General features: G+C 38.0%; 1 protein-coding gene and 1 long non-coding RNA gene across 9 annotated transcripts in view; one reads left to right on the top strand and one right to left on the bottom strand.

The window, feature by feature from the left end:
• Window positions 1–18,684, top strand: part of LOC310897767 (uncharacterized protein) — a 71,827-nt gene that overhangs the window by 13,857 nt on the left and 39,286 nt on the right. For all 8 annotated transcript variants that reach the window (XR_014582577.1, XR_014582578.1, XR_014582579.1 and 5 more), the window contains one exon: window positions 7,752–10,209. The gene's annotated coding sequence lies outside the window, so the exon portion shown is untranslated. The remainder of the gene's footprint in view (window positions 1–7,751; window positions 10,210–18,684) is intronic.
• Window positions 10,710–18,684, bottom strand: part of LOC310897791 — a 24,420-nt gene continuing 16,445 nt past the window's right edge. The window contains exons 1-2 of the long non-coding RNA XR_014582590.1: window positions 12,547–18,684; window positions 10,710–10,911 (exon numbers count right to left, since the gene is read on the bottom strand). The exon at window positions 12,547–18,684 is cut by the window's right edge and continues 16,445 nt beyond it. This is a non-coding gene — a long non-coding RNA (uncharacterized lncRNA). The remainder of the gene's footprint in view (window positions 10,912–12,546) is intronic.

The raw sequence follows: 18,684 nt of genomic DNA, 5'->3' as shown, positions 1-18,684 counted from the left end.
ACTTTTTAAACATCTTTGCATGAATCTCTGCATCAGAATACCTGAATATCTACTGTAGATGATGAAATAAAATTAACTGGAATTCCATTTCATTTCTGGCTTTGTAGGCTGCCCTGTCCAACTCAACAGCTTTGCCAGAGCCAAAGCTTAACAAAATTCAAAGCAGCGGAGTGTGTTTCAGACCTGTCATCTGTTGCTCTATTTGTGTATTCTGTGCCATTATTTAGTTTCAAAGTCTTTCGGTCTTGTGGAGTTTTTTTGGTTGTTTTGTTTTGTTTTGTTTGTTTGTTGGTGCAAAATTAAAAATATGGATGAAGAAGTGTTTTACACATTCCTCACAGAAAGAAACATTTTGCCTTATTACTGTGATCTGCTTCAGTCAGCTGCATTAGGAGGTGCAGGAGGGTTAAATGTCCTAAGTAGCCAGCAGGCAGAAGATAAAATTAAAACTCTGCTTGAGGTCTCTTGCTATCATGTCAAAGATGAAATAAAGTGCCTATTAAGCTCAAAAGAGTGTCAGAAGATTCAGGCTAGCAGGCTCTGGGGCTGTCGGGTACGTACATCCTCCTTGCATATAGAAGGGAAAGGGAGTGGTGCTGTGTGTTAGCTGTGCAAGCATTGCATCGCTCTGCTCATTACCTTGCTGACCCCTGGCTCAGAAATGCCACTGAAGACAAGCCTGCAGCAGCCAGCAAGGTAACAGTCAGCTGGTCTAAAACCACAGACTCATCCCTGTCAGCCCCGACTGCAGAGTCATAGCTGATGTTGTGTTAGTTAACATATTCCCTCAAATCTTGTTCTCATACAGCTCATTAGGCACTCTCCAGCTTTTTATATTGACTGAGATTCATGCTGCCAAATGCATCCACAGTTTGTAACGTTTTTTTTTTTCTTTTTTCCTTTTTTTTTTTTTTCAGGTCAGCTATTTAAAAGGTATTTATGCCCTTTCACTGGCTTGTACAGATACCCTAAAATTAAACCAGTAAACAAGTTGTTAGGTATTCCTCCACAGTGTGATACAAGTTCATAAAATGACCAAGATCAGAAACAGAACTGCTCAGACTATTTAACCCAAAGAAATTCCAAACCTTTGTAAAACAAAGAAAGATCTCACAGCAAGCTGAGTATTTGTCACTTCTTGCTTGGAAAGTATTCACCTGGAAAGTTGAAAGAGCTTTTTCTAGAAGCTGACATTTTGCAAGGCATACAGTGTTACCCTCACCCCTTTTTTTGGAAAGAATTTATTTAGTCAAAAATCCAATTTTCCTTTGAAATAGTCAGGATGGAAAATTTTCCACAAGTGCAGCAGAGAAGAAAAAAATGGTACTGAATTCCTTGTCAGATTGCTTCAAGATAACAGCCTACTATCAAGTCAGTATAAGGTGAAATAATTACAAGTATCCAGCCTGGTAAGGAATTAAATGCCTGCAGAGCTCATTTGCATCTGGACACTATGGCTTCAGAAAATATTTTTGATAGTAAATGTTCCAGCTTCCTCTTTTGTCAAAAGAGACAGCCTATGAATCCTATTTTGATCTTGTAATAGCTTTAAAATGATAGAAGTCTAGTGGTCCTCATTCAGTTGCCTTCTAGTCAGTATTGATTCCTATATTTAATTTAAGGGACGTTAAAACATTATTAATAGAATAAATCATCATCTCTCAAGAATAATCTCTGGTTTGTAGGTAGAGACCAATTTATTTTCTCAGTCAGAAAAAACAGACAAACATTTGGCCATTCTTTAGGTCTGAAATAAAAGCAGAAGTCTTCAAAACCAAATACAATTTGAGAACAATTTCTTAGAGTTAGTTCATGTAGCAAGCGGACCATCTTGGAAAGAAAGGGTAAAAGGACAATGGTGAAAAGATATTTATATCTTTGAAAGGGAGAGGAGTGGTCATCAGGCTGTTGATTGCATTTCTAAGGGGGAGGGACGTTATGGACTGTACAGCTGCTAGCTCTGCTGCGTCTGCATTTTTTGTATCTAGCAGAGTTATGAAGTTGAGTTCCCGTGCTCATTTTTGGAAGGTATTTTGTGGGTTTTCCCTAAGCTGCAGGGCTGAGGATTAGGCGCAGATTGATTATTCTGTGAGAAATGTTCCTCCACTGGCAACTGCCTAATCCTTTATAGATTGTCTGGGTGAGTTTATTCTGCTGTGAAGTGTTTGCTTAGTTTCACTGACATAATTACCCTGAGAGCATCTGATGTGTTGGGTGAGGAATATAATGTGTCTGGATGCACAAGAGCAAGTCTGGTAGGATATTTAGGGTGGTATAATGTATGGCAGTTGTACACCCGTTGTCCTGCTGACTCTGCCAGCAGTTGGCATGACCTAAAGGCTGATCTGGTAAGAGCAGCCTCCATGTACTAAAGGAAAATGAACTTTTCAGCTGGCTTAAGGAAGCCATTGTGCTCAGTTTTGCCTGCTGAGAGCTGTAGGGCTGCAGCTTGGCACTCATTGCTCAATGGCATGGTGTCTCACCAGGGTGCCTGGGGCCAGAAGGAGCTCCCCATGCCTGCCAAGTTACCTTTGCTGATGGGATGTGTGGGACTCTCCTCTGAGCATGAAAATGATTCTTTCCTGGGAAGCTCAATGTCAATCAATCACAAAACAAGAAAGCCATCTGAGCTGGCTGTAGCCCCTTTATTACACTCTTAATCCATCACTTTTTCTCCAAAGGACAGCCAAGGGGAGCTGGGAAGGGATCAGGTGGCACTGGCAGAATGTGACAGCTGTGGTGGGAGAGCAGGGCCTGTCTGTAACCCCAAGATACTTTTATATTTAATATTAATGAGGAATGATCCATCAGCAGACAGAACAGCTAATAACTGCTCTATTGTTTGGTTAATTATTTCAAGCTGACATTTTTTTGTGACCATGGTAGGCAGTTTTTATTTAGAGTGTATTTTGGCTAGAGAAAGAGATTAGTTGCCACAAAGATATGAGGAATTGTAAACAAAGTTTATGAGGATTAATTAAGTTTAAATTTACCATAGACCTAAGGTCTTGAAGGGCTCTTTGGCATCTGTTGAGTTACCCTTATCAGCTGGGCACTTTATTATCCAAATGGAGCATACCAGCTCACATGGATATGGCACTAGCTGGCTTGGATGTTGATCCTTAATTTTATGTGGGTAGATGAATCTGGATCTGTGTTACTTCCTGAGAATGTAGCTTATCAGATACTATGGATGTAATTCTAGCAGTTTTCCCCAGTCCTAACTCTAGGACTTTCTTCCCCTCACTCATAGATACCATGATCAAAGAAAGGGCCTTCAAATGACACCTGCTTGTCTTTTTCATAGACATGTAGACACTAAACACAGTAGACACCTAATTTGTCAGCCCCAGACTCTCTATGGACCGAAATGTCTGCAGGCAGATGGGATGTGTCCCCAGAGTACCGCCTCATGGAAGTTAGTTCCTCTGACAATCCCCGTCTGTGTGAGAAGCTCCCTTGAAAATCACAGAACAATAAGCTGATAACTGGAGTCTCTCTGTTCCTCTAGACTGGCATCTACAGTGACTGTGAACCTGAGGTGTCCTGAAATAGAATTTGGAGCTGGGCTCACAAACTATAGCTTTAAGGGGTGGTCTAATCATCTCTTTAAGAAGGACTAAAAGGATAAACAAAGGATTGAGATCTGGGGATGAAAAAAGGGGTGTGACAAAACGAGCTACAAGAAAATATTTTGCTCATTCATTGAGGTAAGTTCTCTATGTTCAAAGCTTTCCCAAATGTGCAACATAAAGTGTACATTCTAGAGAAGGTTAAGCAGAAATGGGGCTTGACATACCATGCAAGACCAGACTGATGAGCATGTTTGCTTTGGAACCTGGGTGTGAGGTATGGTCTCTCATTGTCTGTAAGTACATCAGGAGCATGTGCGGTTTTCCATATGCCGGCTGCCTTGTCTCATCTGGAACCTGACTGATGAGCAAGGACTGGAAACAGGCTGAAGAATCTTCCATGAGAAATCCTGGGAATATTCTGTAGCAGTGGATGACACTAGAAAAGTTATGGATTTGGCTATTCAAGGGCTGAGCTGAGCCAAGCCTGGAATGAGCAAATATCAAACAGATCAAGAAATATTTTCAGAGCGATGGAAGTGGCCTGTGGCCATCTGCCTGACTAGCTCAAAACACCCATGAACTTCAACTGTTTTTCATTGGGAAGCATGGTGTGAAGAAGAATACAGATTGCCTGGATGCACTGAATTTGGCTTTGGTCTCCAGTAGTGCAGTAAGGGCCCCCTGTTGGGCTATCTGTAGAACAAAATCAAAAAATAAAGGCAATAAGTAGACACCAGTTTGTCTCATAGCTAGCACATGCAGTGAGGTCTGACGTCTCACACTTCCCCATGGATAAGCTTTCCCTACAGAAAATGTCTTTAGGTGATTTTGTTTGACAACAGAGGTGATGTCATGCTATGGAAGTACTTGGTACAACTGTAATAGCTTGGACTGTTCAAGAGACGGTAGAACTGAACCGAGTCCCCTTATTTTTGACAGAATAATGCTCATGAATATTCTGTATTGTGACAAAGGCTCCAACAAAGATAAAGATTCACTGATGCTTTATAGGACATGCAACAACAACAAGGCTGCTCCAGGTCTAGACATTCCTGCATATAGGGACATCCAAACATTTGTAAGATGTTATATGTTGTCTATATGAAGAATTTTTAAGGTTTTCCCTTGGCATACTCTGTCCTCTCACATAACATCCCTGACATGGCTCAAGGCCAAGAGCATGTCGATGTCTAGAAAGTTTGATTTTGAGATTGATTAAAGGGGAGCTCTTTCAAGACAGAATCGTTCAATCTTCAGTGGTCTTGGCATGTGGTGAATGGATTGGTTTATCCTGGCATCAGTTCTTAAACAGTGGATTTCACCTAGAATTGTTTGGGCTTTATTACTGCGGTAGTGTTTTAACCCTCAGTTAAAGACATAAACAAAGACCTGGAAGTAAAAAGTTACTCCAGAGATTAGGAAAATCAGAAATCATTAGAATGAATTGTATGAGGACTAATGTCCTGGTTTCTTTGCAGAAATCAGTTGGTCAAATAAATTTATATTAAGCATCAAAGGAACATTTTCCAAGTATTTTTTTTTAATCACCTACCGTTATTTTTTACAATCCACTTTAAAGTTTCTGGCAGCCTTAATATGCATCACCAAGATTTCTGGAGTGCTTTGCCTAATTAGTTTGCAGAGGACTGACAGCTGACACGACTTCCATTAATCAGTTCTGATACTCTACATTAAATTTCCTTTTACCTTGTGTATTAATTCATTGCTGAGGGGCTGTCAGGAAGTGGTTGAGAATCTCTCTGGGATTGTACATTTGCTAGAAACTGAAGTGTAGGAAGATAATAAATCATGTGAATTTCTGGCACTTCTCCCCCTTTGTCATTAGACTTTTGGAACAATTAATGCCTGACAGTTCAGCCACACTGATACACTTGTTTTGCTTCAAAATGAAATGCAAGGATTGACTTTTATCAGACGGAATTTATTTTTTCCCCCTTTTTTTTTTCCCCCAGCTGCATTTGTAAACATCTCATTCCCCTGCTTCATCAATTGTTTTCTGTCATTAATATTTTGTGTGTGTTTAATAAAAAAAAGGAATAATCATGAAAATTGGTGAACTGTAGAAAGAGAAGAACACTATTACTAGCCATGACCAGTTAGAATGCCACTTCTTATCTCATTTGCATAATACAAAGTCAGAATGTTTATATATATATATATATATATTATTTTTGTTTGTGGATATAGTTTCCCTTAGAGTCCTAAGGAACTGAGCACCCAGCTTCAGTGGGACTTACATGTTTATTTTATTTCTTTTCCTTCTTCAGTACATGTAAGAAGTCACAAAATAGAAATATTGCTTGATGAGCTGATTGTCATGACTGCCTGATGGGCTTTTGCCTCAGAGAGTTGATGTCAAAGCTTTTCTCTCTCATCTGCTATCAAGATGTGTTATCTAGCTTACCTCAAATACATCAGAGTTTTTTGGTTTGAAGGAAACACACCTTTAGGTTCTGGACTAATGTCCTGCACAATGACAGTTATGTTCTCCTCATTTTTATTCACATGGCTGAAACACTAGTAACAGTAAAGAGATGCTACTTATGGGACTGAGATCTAGGCTCAGATGAGGTACAATAACCTTATTGTATGCATATATAAAATATCATTGTATAGATATATATTCATGTATATATTGCATATATATCATATCATAAAGATATGATAAAACATATGATAAAACAACACTAAAAGATAGAGATACATTTGGCAGTTCAGTTAGCTTCAGATAAGGATATCTTTGTATAGACCTGCCTTCACTTTCACAGAGCTAAACATCTCATCCCCACTGCCTTTAGACAGATTTTATGTTCTGGCAAACATGTAACATATATAACTCTTTTGGCAGTCATTGCACTTTGCTTTTTGCAGTTCCAATGATTATCACTTTCTTCCTCAAGTTTCAGTTGAAATGAAGTCTCACATAACTTATTGTTACATATAATTTCCAGTATTAATGAAAAAAAAAAAGAGTGAGGAAATGACTGCTTAAAATCCAAGAGAATTTGTCATTCCTTGGCCCATTTGACAGAAGGGAGATTTCCTAAAAAAAAAAATATGAAAGAACATTTTTTACTTAGCAGAACTTTTGGCATATACAGGTGTTTTCAAGGAGACAAGTGAGCATTGAAAAAGTACCTTACCTGATATTCCAGGTGCAAGCAGTGTATATAAATTGAAAAGGAGCCCAAATCCTTCAGTGATTCATAATCTAACATTTCTACTAAAAACATATTATTTTATGATTCAGAGGACAAGATGGTTGAAATTATTAAGCTTTTCATGCTAATTTAATTACAAACAAAATGAAGTACTCATAGCTGAAACACCGAGAAAGAATCTTTAAGAAATCCAGCAAGTTTAATATTTATTATTAATTTAGGGAATTGCTAGAAAAGTCAGCTACAGTACAAATTGAACCAAATATGGAAATTGGTTGCATTCAGTAGTTAAGAATTTGTCAGATTCAGAGAGCTTTCATGAAGTATTAGTTGCAACTATAAATATTTTGTATGCATCTGAACCGCTAACAAGTTACGGGCAAATAAGAATTAGGTTATACTTGTACATTATATAAAATATACTTCCACAGTAATATATAAATATAACATAGCTGAATAACATCACTTCTGGATTAATATAGTTAAATGATGAACAGTGTTCTTATGGAATATAATAGATAAGGTTATGGATTCAATCAGATATTGGGTAAAGATATGTTTGTGTAGGCTCTGCCACTTTCCTGGGAGTAACTAGTTCATCTCTATGTACTTTCAGATGTAGTTTATACTCTAGTGAGTTTATGCATCTTCTTTTCTCTCCTGTAGCTTAACATGGTTATTTTCAATAACGCTGAAGATCAAGTATCCATGCTGATGCTGCATGTAATGTAGCAGGATAAATAACCTTAAAGTTACCATGACCTTTTCTTACACTTCATGTCTCTCAACTGAATTTTAATGGAGAAGAATGCCATGCAGTTACTTAAGCTATTTCATATTATAGATGCAAATCCAGAATATTTGTGAGTTATTTTTGTGAAAAAATGATGAGGCAGTAACTGGCATTTACACACTGCCTTATGTGACTGCTGTCACCCACATTTAATTGTAAACTTTACTTTGCTAAACACCATTATTTTTTTTTTCTGCACAGGTAACCTTCCAAGTCACATGGTGCCATCAGCAGGTTGTATGCCCCTTGAGTTCCCCATCCAGAGGGGAATACCATCTTCATCTCTCTCCCTTCCAGCTCCATCACAAAGCAAATTGAAGACACTGAAATATATTTTTGAAACAATGATGTTAAATCAAGCTTTCAATCCAAAACAATGATGTTTTTGCTCTGTTTATAGCATATTTGAACAGGTTCATAACCATGGACAACTCTCTGGAAATTCTGCTATTAGCAGGGTTTAAGTGTTTACCTAAGTAAGGCAGAATGTTTTGAGAGGAAACAATTAAAAGGAAACATAGAATATTTTATTAAAATTTCCAATATTTTACTGTTGTGATTAAAAAAAAAAAAAAAGATAAGAGAACTCTCCTGTGTCTACTTTAAAAGCTGTAAGTATCTTGGCTGAGTAGTGAAATTACTGAGCTTAGTAGATGAAGTTATTCCATAATATCTGCAAAGTATCTTGAATGTAAAATCAATCAAACAAAAAGCACCACCCCAAAACAAATATAAAAAAACAAACAAACAAACAAAAAACCCAAAACTGTGGCACTTAAATTGAAGAAATAGATGTTAAAAAAAAATGAAACATTACTTAAGCAAAAAAAAGTAACAATGAAAATAGGAAATACTCACTTAGGTCCCAGACTTCCAATCATTCAGCCATAGAGACGTTGGTTGTTGCTGGAGCATGGCATATATAAACCAGAGATGATCAGTATTTACTGGAGCTCTACTAATCATCTCTGCTTTAGATATGCCATGCTCCAACTCCGCTTACAGAAATTTGATTATTTACAACATGAAATGTGGTGGGGAAAATGTTCTAATTTTTTCTTCACATTGTGGTTTAACCTGGCTAAACACCACAAAGCCTTTCATTCAATCCCCACCTACAACAATGCGATGGAGGAAAGAATCAGAAAAAAAAAAAAATAAAAGCTCATGGGTTGAGATAAATATAGTAATAGGGCAGAAAAAAAGAAGGGGAAATAATGATAAAAGAATATACAAAGGAAGTGATGCACAATCCAATTGTTTACCACCTGCTGAATGATGCCTAGCCAGACCCTGAGCAGCGGCCCCCCAGTTTTATCACTCAGTGTGATGCGATATGATATGGGATATCCTTTTCACCAGTGTGGGTCAGCTGTCCTGGTTCCGTCCCCTCACCCACCCTCCATGCTGGCAGGGCAGCATTATAAGCTAAAAAGTCCTTGGCTATGTGTAAGCCCTGCTCTGCAACATCTCAAACATCAGTGTGTTATCAACATTATTCTCATCGTAAATCCGAAACACAGCACCATACCACCAGCTACTAGGAAGAAAAGTAACTCTATCCCAGCCAAAACCAGGATACCCCATCACATGAGATTTGTTAGTTGTCATGATATTACTTAAATAATTAAAAGCCAGTCAGTGAAGAAGACCTTGAAAAATTGGAAAAAAAATTGCTTCAGCTGAAAGGGAAAGATCAAGATTTTAAGTAAGCCCTACCAGTTCAGAGAATATGATGTCCTTGATAATCATTCTGAGGAGTAGAAGTTACTTAATATTTTGGATGGGAGTGCTAAAAGCCTAAAGAGGCTTACTAGGGCATACAACTTTATGTGTAAAATGAAGACCAACATAGCATGTATACTATAATCCAGTTTCAAAGCTGGTTGCAAGGCTTGGTTTACATTCAAAATGGTTTGTAAAGGCAGGCAGATAACAGTTCATCTCACCAAGAGGATACACCTGTCAATAATATTCTAATGAAATAAATGCCAGTTTTGGTAGCTAAGGTTTTGAGATTTACCTTGAAATGAATTTTCAGCTTTGTTGGTAACTTACAGCCTTCACTGACACAAAATAAAGCTTTTAGTTCTCTGCTCTTCTCAGATTTAGACATTTCTAAAACCAGATAGCTAAAAGTGAAAGCATCTCCCACACATAGCCAGAGAGATCTTGCTACAAAAGAGAATCTGAAGACTGAAGTTTATGTGCTCTTTGAAAATGGATACCTTAGTGCAAATAATTGGCAGTGGTACAGAAATGAATCGATAACATTGCAGGATTGAGGAGAAACAAACAGAGTTTGGACTTAGTGTCCTGGTTCCAGTTAGGACAGAGTTAATTTTCCCTCATAGTAGCTGGTAGGGTGCTATGTTTTGGATTAGGATGAGAAGAGCGCTGATAACATGCTGATGTTTTAATTGTTGCAGAGCAGTGTTTACACCAGGCCAAGGACTTTTCGGCTTCTCGCTCTGTCCTGCCAGCGAGCAGGCTGGGGGTGCAGCAGGAGCTGGGAGGGGACAGACCCAGGACAGCTGACCCAAACTGGCCAAAGGGGTATTCCATACCATCTGACGTCATGCTAAACAATATATAGGGGTGGCTGGCCGGGGTGGGGGGCCGGCTGCTCGGGGATAGGCTGGGCATCGGTCAGCGGGTGGTGAGCAATTGCATTGTGCATCACTTGTTTTCTTACACATTATTATTATTAATACTATTATCATTATCACTATTATTATTATTAATGTTATTATTATATTCCTGTCTTAATAAACTGTCTTTATCTCAACTCACAGGCTTCACTTTCCCGTTTCTCTCCCCCATCCCAGAGAGGGAGGGGGGAGGGTGAGCAAACGGCTGTGTAGTGTTTAGCTGCCAGCCGGGTTAAACCACAACACTTAGCTATAGTGATCTTTCCATGGGGAGAGTGGAAGCACTGCAATAGAAGCTTGGCTTGATGATATATCAATAGTTTGAAAAAAAACCCTGAACATTAAGATGTCAAAGTTTTTGATCATATAAATGGATGTATGAAATACGTAGTTGAAATATTTCAGGAACATTTTTTCAGACATTTCTGTATCCTTTAAAACAAAATTTCAGCTCACTAATAAATCTACTCATAAGTAATAATAAATAATAAATAAACCACCACAATGCTAAGAAGCTTTTTCCTTCAGATTAATGGAATTGCTTTATTTGACGAGGCAGCAAAAAAGGTACCAACTCTTCAAACTGTAGACATGAGCTGTGGTGTTCACTTTTGACTTCAGTGGGGTGCTGGGGTTTGCATGGTAGGATCTTAACCATAGAACCAGAATCTCATGAAGCAAAACAGCATCTTGAGGGACGTCAAAATGATCTGAGCCAACAAAAATTGAAATGCAAAAATTACCTTCTGTAACGAAGCACTTACGGTTTTTATTTTCCCATCACCGTCTGTTCACATTTTTACTTTCATGATTGGCTATGATGTCTACTTCTATTATTTTCCATTTTATGTCTCTGAACTATGAATTCTAAGTGTGACATTTTATTGAAATTGTCATGATTTATAGAAGCATTTAGTAATTTGATGATGTATAGTGGCATTGAATTAGATGTGTGGATTTATAAATGTAGATTATACACATATTTCCTAAAATAAAAAATCCCCTTGAATTATTTTCCTTTTAAATATATACATTACTGACAGTGTTAATGTTCATACTTGCAGTTCTACTGTGCTTAGGGAAATCTGGATACTGGAAGAGAAATCTTTTGATCGAACCTGATTAAACCTTTCCTTTAGCTTTTTCAGCCTGAAGAAGAGAATTTGGAATGCCTGGAGAGACTGAACTTCTCTTCAAAAGCTTTTGGAGCATAATTTGATTCACTCAGAGACACCTCCATAATTCTCTACAAAATAAGGAAAACTCCAAAGTGTTTGAAAAGGAGTGAAGTTTAACTGTGCTACAGAGTCAATTGGAGAGGTTTAGGCAGAGTATGCTTTACAAAGAAGTATTGCAAAGAACAGGATGGTTAGTGTGCATGGTTTGTCCTTAGAACTAAACCATAATTCTTCTGAAAAAGTAAAAGTCAAAATAATAAAATGATATATGACACTATATTTTTTTTTTCAGGTACACTTAAGAATCTCAATATAACCAGTCATATGGGATAGCTATATAACAAAAAGATTTTGAAAGGGTGTGGCTGTTTCTTAAATGCAGGTTTTCTCTAAGTTGCCAGAATGATGATGCTTTTTTCATAGTACTTTCATGTATTCACTCTAGTGACTCTAAACAGAGTGGGGAGATGAGAGCATACTTTTTCTTATGGTCATTTAACCTGTAACACTTCTGACTGTCATCAAGACTGATGTATGGGATTTTTGCATAAGAAATTTATACATATGTATTTTTTGCAATATGTGACATGAGGGATCATCTCCTAGAACCTAACAACATTTTAACACCCTAAAATGGCTACCAGGTTTATCTAGCTTCTAGGAAATGGTAAATGAGAAAATATTTATTGCGATGGGAGTAGGTAGCTGTTTTTCATGACAAGAGAGGTGACTCCTGCATACTTGGGCAACGTAGCTAGGAACAATTACCAAATATAATGAGTTTTTCTAAATGTATTTGTGATTTACTGTGATAACCCATTACTCATTAAATTTCAGACTTTTAAAGATTCTCCTTCCCATAAGTTGCTGAGTGAGGGTTTTGTGGAATTAGATTTACACAACTCTAATGTAGCAGCAATTAAGGATTTATTATATACCTTTATAGCAAGTAACAAAATTAGATCATATAATTTTAATAGCACTTAATCAGTATGTAAGTATTAGTCAATTAACACAATGATCTAAAGTCATTTGCTACAATAGAAACAGTGAACTGGTTAAAGATTCACAAATGGCAAAGTTCACCTGAGACCTACTGCAGTGTCTTGGGGGTTTTCTAAATCCAGTTGCATGCTTCCAAAGTACCCCCTAAAATGAATTACTCACCCTACTCCTTCGTTGACATTTGTCCATGAGTGAGCTTGTTCCTCAAAGCGTCATCCCTGAGATGCACATCCTCTCAGGGATATCCCTACTTTTCATTGGGGTTTGACTGTGGATGAGCTTGTTCCTTGAGGAATCATCCCTGAGTTGCACATCCCCTTGTGGGTACCCTGAGAGACGTCTCATCTCAGGGGGAGATTGAGGGGGCAGCCCACTGCAGTCCCTGGAGTTTTCAGAATTCTTATTTGGGATTCCTATTTATAGGATTGCATGGTTACTGTCCTTTGGTCAGTAATTTTCAAGAATTCAGGCCAATTTGTTTAGGAGTCGGGTTGTGCAGTCCCCCTCCCGTTAGCACTTAATTATGTCCTTGTCAATTAGTCATACCACAGAGCCTGGGTGTGATCAGAGGGGAGGCCTGATCATCTGAGGCCTATATTGTATAAACAACAGCCATTAAAGGGAGTGGGACAAGAAGTCAGGCTTCACAGAACTCCACAGATGGTGTCAAGATGACTTTTCCTTTGATTATAGACAGGAAAAGAGATGAGGAGCTATATTTATTAGATAAAGTGATTGATTTGTAGTCAAGCTCAGAATCCTTCATTACTGGCCATGAGAGATTTCATGTGGATGAGCTCTCCCTGGGGCCCCGTTGCTAGCAAGCTGTCTAGCCCAGACATCGCATTGAGGCCTGCTGTGGCTCACAAGCCTGAGCAAGACTTATGCCACGTACAGGAGCAGAGGGTACCCGCCACAGAGGGCCATTGAGGCTCTTCAGCTCTGCTTGGAAAAAGATAGGTAAAACAGGAAGGACAGGGACTAGCCTGGCATTCTGCCAAGGATGAGGAATCACAGGTTGGAAGGTACCTCTGGAGACCATCTGCTTCAGTTCCCTGCTTAAACAGGGACACCCAGACCAGGCTGCCCAGGACCATGCCCAAGCAGCTTTTGAAGATCTCCAAGGGGGGAGATTCCACAACCTCTCTAGGCAGCCTGTGCCAGTGCTCAGGCACCCACATAGCACATAAGTGCTGCCTGGTGTTCAGAGGGAACCACCTGTTTTCCAGTTTGTGCCCATTGCCTCTTGTCCTGCCCCTGGGCACCACTAAGAAGAGCCTGGCTCTCTCTTCCTTACATTCTCTCTTCAAATATTTGTGCACATTGATAAGATCTCCCTGAGCCTTCTCCAGGAAAGAAAAAATAAAGTGAAGGAAGAGCTGTGGTTATCAAAAATTCTGTGAGATCTCTTCCTCCCCAGAGGAAAACAAAATGTGCAGTTAGAATAGGTTTCAGGACAGACTTTAGTTCATGTTAGAGTCTGCTTATATTTTGTGGTCAAGTAAAGGGAGTCCAAAAAACCCTTTGAATTACATGTAGAGGCACATTAAGGCTAACTGATGTTGCCTCAGCAGTATAAAGGAGGGTCTGAGGTTACAGTGATGTAATCAAAAGGGGTTAAGTTATCACAGTATAAGAAAATACTGAGCCACAGTTAGTGAAGTGAGTGTGTGAGATCTTAATCATCCACTGTCACGAAGAAGGCAACCTAGTTTACACCATTTTTGCTTTGCAGCTTCTTCGTTTCAGTTCCAAAATCTGTTGTATAGCCTCATAGACAGAATAATTAATTTGTCTGAGGAGATACAAAACAAAACAAAACAACCAAAAAAAAGTTAGAGAAGGCCTGGCTTTGTTCTCTGCATCCATAATTTACAATTTTGAAATGAAAAAATAAGTCAGAAGCAGAACTAATAAATGGGCCTGCTCTATACAGAACAACATGGAAGGGGTTAGAGAGAGAAAGGCAGTGCAGGGTTCTTTCTGGATCTCAACAGTAAAGGCTCAGAAGTAAATGGCTTGATAAAATAGCTGCTTAGACAGAATAAGAAGAGGAATACAGATAGTGACTAAGTCTCACATTTCTTCAGATGATGGTAACCCTGCATTTTTGGTTATTCGAGCTGTATATAATCATCTTACAAGAAAACAACTGCATTCATAAAGGATGTTTCAATGAGAACATAAAGTTTCACATAGAGACAAGGCCAGGCATGTGGTGTGATCACTGGCTCCAGTGGGAGCTGCCTGCAGGCTCCTCTGTTGTAGTGAGCTGAGCTCATCCTGCGGCTGAGGATTTGAGCAGCACAACATAGCCTGAAGGCCACACTGGATGTGCAGCATAACACAGAGCAGCACAGGGTTGTGCCTCCTCAGGTTAGCTGCTTTGTGTATACCTCCTCAATACACAGTGGTTTCCTGGTCTGGATCAATATAGGACCTTTCTGATTGTATAAGGACTCAGGAAGAAAATGAAAGATAGCATAGAAAATATGACTTGGAACATGAGAATTTGAGGCTGACTTTATGCTAGTTCAGGAAAGCTAATGAAAATCTGTAATCATGTTTAAAATATGACTTGCTTGCAACAAGACATTAACAGATTAATATTTATATATTAGAAAAATTGCATTATGTGTTTGTTATTCCTATGTCTGTATACTCTGAAAAGATGAGACTGATGATAGAAATGGTGGTGAGAAGAATATCTCTAACTACCTCGCTAACAGCCCATTTTGAAACATTCCTTTCAGAAGCTGTTTTCCTCTGTATTCTTCTTCACTTAGCATGAAGCCATCATGGAGATACAATTATACTTCATTAGGGATCCATGAATCCAGGAAATGAAACAATCCGTTCTCTTTAGACTCTGTAGACAGCGACAAGAGAAGCACTTTTTGGATCTAATATGTTTTCCTTATGTTGCTGTCATGGATTGAAGGCAGTTGTTACAAACCTTGTCTAATGGTTTATTTTAGCCATATTTTCTGCTTACATGGAAATTACTCCACCACTAAAAGTGTTTTTGTTATTTTTTTGAGTGTGAAAATGTAAGCATTCCATAGGATGTTGAGAAGCAATTAGCATTACAGGAATTCAGTTTGCTCTAGAGAAAAAAGCCAACAATAAAGTTGTGATTTATGAACTTTGTGGGGTATAAAGCAAAAGAGATTGACTTACACTTAGTTTTCAGCAGACTGAGAAAGCTACAGACTAACTGGCAGCCAGTAAAGCTTGGAAGTAGCTCACAAAACTTGAACAGATTGTGCTAAACCTACTGCTTTTCTGCAGTCATGAAGGTCTAGTGCTTCTTTGTTTAAAAAGAAAGAAACTTGTTCTCAGAAGCTGAGTCATTTAAATGAATTTTCATTGGTGTATTCAGACACTAATGCTTCAGAATAATGTCCTTAATTAAGGACTGCTAGAAGGAAGACAAAGCAGCATGAAATTAAAGACTTTCAAGACTATGCCAGTAATAGTTTGCTTAACTTTGAAAGCCAACAGACACGGGGTTTCTAAAAAGCTCCTGAGAAAACAGAAGCTTCTGTAGAAAGTGTCACCTTCAAAAAATCTTTAACATTTCTGAGGGATGTAAGATACATATGTGCACATGACTGTATAAAGAAGTCTGTTGTTTAGTTTGTGTCATATCTGCATTTATTGAAGATATGGCACTGGCTGAATTTTCAAGCAGGAGATGTTAAACAGTATGTATTTAGTGCCATAGATATTGCTAAGTGGGAGTTTTCAGGTGAAGAAGTCAAAAATGGAAACTTTCATGTCATGATTGTATGCATGTTTTGAAATGGATGGATAGAATTTCCGGTCACACTGAGAACTTGCACTATTAGTGTATCCAGTAACATAGTACTAGGGTATGATATAAGAAACCAGGATGTAGGACAACAAATTCAGGGCTTTTTTTTCTCAGAGTCAGACAGATTTCTCAAACTCAGAGACCTAACTGTGACAATCATGCTAGTATTTTTATCTCTGGCCAGCTAGAGAAAGAGTAGCATCAGCGTTCATGTCCTTGGTGCGGACTACACAGAGCTGGGGTTCGCATCTTGCTGTTCTCTGTTTCAGACAAATAGCTTGGCTACCAGTTTTGCAATGAGCAGGTTGGTTTTCTGTTTCTCATGTCAAAAGGCTTTGACAACTTCCAGAAAGATTTCTTTTTTTTTTTTTTTCTTTTTTGTTCTTAAATCTGAAATTCCTATTGAAAGAGAAACCAAATGCCTCTCCAGGTGCACTGAATGGTTGCATAGTGCTGAGAGGCAGCTGCTGCAGCCCTGGTAGAAAGCTGTGGGTAGGTTCTTAGCACATCCACAGAAGGGAAGGAGCTAGAAGAAAAGAAAAAAAAAATCCAGTGAGAAATTTGATGTGGCAAAGTGCTACAGAGACAAGATTTTTATTTTATTTTTTTATTGCTATACTGGGAAAAATTATGCTGCTTTTTTTTTTTTTTCCCACTGGGGAAAAAAAAAAAAGGAAAAGTTAGTGTCTTTAACACTGATGTTTCTGTTCATGGATCTATAATCTTTCCTTTTGTGTGTGCGTGCATGTGTGTGTGTGTGTATAGCTCCCTCTTCACTCCTTCTCTTTCCTCACCTCTCTCTTTCCCCACTGCACAGAGAATGGGTATACCTCAATTCAACAGAGTAATTTAAGCTCATGTTTAGATCCCAATAACTCTTGGACAACAGCATGCTTAAATAAATAGAGCATGCTGATTAGATATGCTAGGCTAAACTAGCCTTTGATAAAGAGAAATAATGAAGTCAACACTAGTGTCAGTGAGATTAAAAAAATGGAAAACAGAATTAAACTCCTACAAAAAGAGTTTGATCACTTAATCATTTTCCTCAAACTGCTGTTTGAATAGACTCACTCCAACCCATTTCATTTGATAGTCATTAGTTTTCTTTCATAGCAGTGAAGCAGGTCATTACTAAACTTCCTTATGCTACCTCATTTCTACATTAACAGAATTTTATAGCAGCAATGTATGGGTTTCAGTTCCCCCTCAAAAAGGAAAAATAAAGAATTTATCAAGACAGAAACTGAACTTGATATCTGCCCCTGAGGAGAGCAAAAACAGCTCTGTTCTGTGTGATATCTTTGCAATTTACTCCCCCTGCACAACAATAGAATGACAAGATTTAATAAAATGCAATAGAGGGAAATATGTTCTCAAGTGAAATGTGAAAACATATGCGTTCTTTAGTTGTGCAGAAAATGAGGACATCACAGTCAGTAATTTTGGACTACAATGACTTATACTTTACCACTGTTTTTTAATTAAGTTCTTGTCATTGTTCTATTGTTAAGACAGCAAGACTATTCCCTTCTATTTCACGATATTTTGAAAATTAGTCAGAAAACATTCCCGGAGTTATTCTGAAAGTTAAATATTTTTCCAAAAAAAGAGGAATTTTGAGTTATTGTTGTTTCTTTCACATACCTGTAAAACAAAACTAAAGAAGATATAGCCAAAATTATCTTAATACCTTCTGCAGCAATGCAGATTACCCATCTTGGTCACTTGAGCAAGTGGGATCTTTCAGAAAATATCAGAAGAAGAAAAGCTGATGGGACAGTTCTGCACAGACATGAACAGTGAGAAGACTGTCCATAAGTGATGGTCTACATATGACTCTCTGATTATAGCCCCGTTGCAGTACAAAAATCATAATTATAAACCTGAATAATAAAAGGAGTTCCTAATATAATTTTGTGAGTTTTGTGGTCAGCCTTTGAGTTTTGTATCTTGGTAGACTGACCAGGAAGTAGTAGTGGCTTGCTATAAGAAATCATGCTCAACATATGCAGTGATTCATCTTTTAGAAATCATGGCTGGTAAAACTTAAATCTTCATGCAACCAAAGGAGGAAACATTAATGTTTCTTGCTCACAGTGGAGACCTACCTTACTTTAGGGTCCAGGGCTGGCTGTACTTCCAAGATATGTGGGACAGAACAAAAGTGAACAGATGGAAGGAGTCTGAATTTTGGTTAGAGATTTATGACTACTTTGAGAGAAAATTTTAGGCTGGGATCTTATAATTGTCTTGAATTGAACAATGACTTTGAAATATTATATAATTAAATAAATTGTGAAGATATAAAATCTGTTTTATCTGAACTACTAATTTCCATCTTTTTTAGTTGTGTATGCTTGTTTCTTTGACTGCTGCATTCTTTGGTAAACATTCAATTTTTTATTAAAGTACTCACTTTCACTGTAAAGATGTCTTTCAGAAATGAATGTATTTAAGTGGCACCCTTAGTAAATGCTAGT

Source organism: Anser anser (genome assembly GCF_964211835.1).
Source record: "Anser anser genome assembly, chromosome: 1".
Lineage (NCBI taxonomy): Eukaryota > Metazoa > Chordata > Aves > Anseriformes > Anatidae > Anser > Anser anser.
This window is presented reverse-complemented; position numbering and strand designations above follow the sequence as displayed.